Here is a 3,936-nt window from a genome sequence, read left to right as displayed (position 1 = left end):
AACTGCCAAGAAACTGAAGATCTCGTACAACGCTGTGTAATACTCCCTTCACAGAACAGCGCAAACTGGCTCTAACCAGAATAGAAAGAGGAGCGGGAGGCCCCAGTGCACAACTGAGCAAGAGGACAAGTACATTAGAGAGTCTAGTTTGAGAAACAGATGCCTCACAAGTCCTCAACTGGCAGCTGCATTAAATAGTACCCGCAAAACACCAGTCTCAACGTCAACAATGAAGCGGCGACTCCATGATGCTGGCCTTGTAGGCAGTTCCTCTGTTCCTCTGTCCAGTGTCTGTGTTATTTTGCCCATCTTAATCTTTTAATTGTATTGGCCAGTCTGAGATATGGCTTTTTCTTTGCAACTCTGCCTAGAAAACCAGCATCCCGGACTCGCCTCTTCACTGTTGACGTTGAGACTGGTGTTTTGCAGGTGATGATCTCCATTTTAAAGTACTAAACTCAGCAAAAAAAAGAAATGTCACTTTTTTGTAAAAATCCAAATAACTTCACAGATCTTCATTGTAAAGGGTTTAAACACTGTTTCCCATGCTTGTTCAATAAACCATAAACAATTAATGAACATGCAAGTGTGCGTTCTCTAATTCTCTCCTTCTCTCTTTCTTTCTCTCTCTCGGAGGACCTGAGCCCTAGGACCATGCCCCAGGACTACCTGACATGATGACTCCTTGCTGTCCCCAGTCCACCTGGCCGTGCTGCTGCTCCAGTTTCAACTGACCTGAGCCCTAGGACCATACCCCAGGACTACCTGACATGATGACTCCTTGCTGTCCCCAGTCCACCTGACCGTGCTGCTGCTCCAGTTTCAACTGTTCTGCCTTATTATTATTCGACCATGCTGGTAATTTATGAACATTTGAACATCTTGGCCATGTTCTGTTATAATCTCCACCCGGCACAGCCAGAAGAGGACTGGCCACCCCACATAGCCTGGTTCCTCTCTAGGTTTCTTCCTAGGTTTTGGCCTTTCTAGGGAGTTTTTCCTAGCCACCATGCTTCTACACCTGCATTGCTTGCTGTTTGGGGTTTTAGGCTGGGTTTCTGTACAGCACTTTGAGATATCAGCTGATGTACGAAGGGCTATATAAATAAATTTGATTTGATTTGATTTGACCTGTGGAATGGTCGTTAAGACACTAACAGCTTACAGACGGTAGGCAATTAAGGTCACAGTTATGAAAACTTAGGACACTAAAGAGGCCTTTCTACTGACTCTGAAAAACACCAAAAGAAAGATGCCCAGGGTCCCTGCTCATCTGCGTGAACGTGCCTTAGGCATGCTGCAAGAAGGCATGAGGACTGCAGATGTGGCCGAGGACAATAAATTGCAATGTCCGTACTGTGAGACACCTAAGACAGCGCTACAGGGAGACAGGACGGACAGCTGATCGTCCTCGCAGTGGCAGACCACGTGTAACAACAACTGCACAGGATCGGTACATCCGAACATCACACCTGCGGGACAGGTACATGATGGCAACAACAACTGCCCGAGTTACACCAGGAACGCACAATCCCTCCATCAGTGCTCAGACTGTCCTCAATAGGCTGAGAGAGGCTGGACTGAGGGCTTTTAGGCCTGTTGTAAGGCAGGTCCTCACCAGACATCACGGGCAACAATGTCACCTATGGGCACAAACCCACCGTCGCTGGACCAGACAGCAGTGGCAAAAAGTGCTCTTCACTGACGAGTCACGGTTTTGTCTCACCAGGGGTGATGGGTCGGATTTGCGTTTATCGTCGAAGGAATGAGCATTACACCGAGGCCTGCACTCTGGAGCGGGATCGATTTGGAGGTGGAGGGTCCGTCATGGTCTGGGGTGGTGTGTCACAGCATCATCGGACTGAGCTTGTTGTCATTACAGGCAATCTCAACACTGTGCTTTACAGGGAAGCCATCCACCTCCCTCATGTGGTACTCTTCTTGCAGGCTCATCCTGGCATGACAATGCCACCAGCCATACTGTTCGTTCTGTGCGTGATTTCCTGGAGACAGGAATGTCAGTGTTCTGCCATGGCCAGCGAAGATCCCGGATCTCAATCCCATTGAGCACGTCTGGGACCTGTTGGATTGGAGGGTGAGGGCTAGGGCCATTCCCCCCAGAAATGTCCGGGAACTTGCAGGTGCCTTGGTGGAAGAGTGGGGTAACATCTCACAGCAAGAACTGGCAAATCTGGTGCAGTCCATGAGGAGGAGATACACTGCAGTACTTAATGCAGCTGTTGGCCACACCAGATACTGACTGTTACTTTTAATTTTTACCCTCCCCCCTTTGTTCAGGGACACATTATTCAATTTCTGTTAGTCACATGTCCGTGGAACTTGTTCAGTTTATGTCTCAGTTGTTGAATCTTGCTATGTTCATACAAATATTTACACATGTTAAGTTTGCTGAAAATAAATGCAGTTGACAGTGAGAGGACGTTTCTTTTTTTTTTCTGAGTTTATATGTTCTTCGTCTTCTATAGCTGATTGTTCCCAACTAATAGGAATCCCCACACAGTTGACTACTTCAAAATGGTGGAACCCTTCAATGGCAATGTCCATGCTAAAACAGGTTATATCCGTGATGATGTTGTTCTCTAGAGCGCATAGAAACAAGTCCCATGATTAAAGCATATGTACTTTGGATGGTATCCATATTGATCGTATCCATGCTTACAAATATCTGGGCATCTGTTAGATGAAAAGCTGTCTTTTAAAAAGCACATGGATGAGTTAGTTAAGAAGCTGAGAATGAAAATGGGTTTATTTTATAGAAATAGGTCCTGCCTCTCGCTTAATACTAGAAGGTAGATTATTCAGTTGATGTTCCTATGAACACAGCTGCCACTTGATTAAAACCGTTAAATGCAGTTTACCATGGCGCACTGTGCTTTATTACGGGCGACAATTTTTGTACAAATCACTGCATTCTCTACCATATAGTTGGTTGGCCTTCTTTGATGTCATGTATGTTGATATATTGCTATGCTTTCATTTATTAAGCCCTTTTACAAAAAAGTCCTACTGTACCTAACATCATTACTAATCTTTAGACATAGGAGTTACCACACCCGGTCTCAAGGATTGCAAACTCTGGAAATTCCTTTGATATCTACTGAGTTAGGTAAATCAGCTTTTAGCTTTCTTGCACCTTATTTGTGAAACAATCTTCAAAATGTTCTCACATTTTATGTTCTGGTGCCACATTTTATGTTCTGGTGCCTCCAGGGCATTTCAGAAAGCTGATTGGGGACCTTATTACTGATGAATGTTTTTAAAAAAAAATTATTTATCTCATTTAACCTTTATTTAACAAGGCAAGTCAGTTAAGAACAAATTCTTATTTACAATGACAGCCTACCAGGGAACAGTGTGTTAACTGCCTTATTCAAGGGCAGAACAGCATATTTTTAAGACATAGACATTTATGACCGTGTTTTCCTCTCTGCATGTTGTATTTATATTTTGATGTGTGTATTTTCTGTAATTTCTGTAATTCAGAGACCTTGGTCTCAGTATGACTCCCTGATAAAATAAAGGCTTAAACAATAATTAGGCACAATTGAAATAAAGTATTTTTTCTTTAAAAGTTGCCGAATTGCCACATAGGTCCACTTATCCATAACTTATATCAGTGCACTCGTAACAACCTAACCTATAGTTGATCAAATAAGCTTTCCGTAGCAAATTAGCAATTACATTTTTTTGTTGATCAAATTTGACACCCTCTCATTAACCTCCATCTAAAAATTCACCACTTCTGTGTTTTATTTTGTCGACAGATTTTGGGCAAGGTAAAACCTCTCGCTTCAGACGTCCGAGAAGGCAATCATTAGTCTGAACAGTTGCAAAACTAAAACGAGAGTTTCTACTGGACAAATTGAGGTAGGTCCCGCCCCATTTCGTTCTGTTAAATAAACGTTTTGCAACATC

The sequence above is a fragment of the Oncorhynchus mykiss genome, chromosome 11, assembly GCF_057628025.1.
Source record: "Oncorhynchus mykiss isolate SJ-2025 chromosome 11, ASM5762802v1, whole genome shotgun sequence".
Taxonomy (NCBI): Eukaryota; Metazoa; Chordata; class Actinopteri; order Salmoniformes; family Salmonidae; genus Oncorhynchus; species Oncorhynchus mykiss.
The sequence above is the reverse complement of the archived record's forward strand: the minus strand, read 5'-3'. Positions refer to the sequence as shown.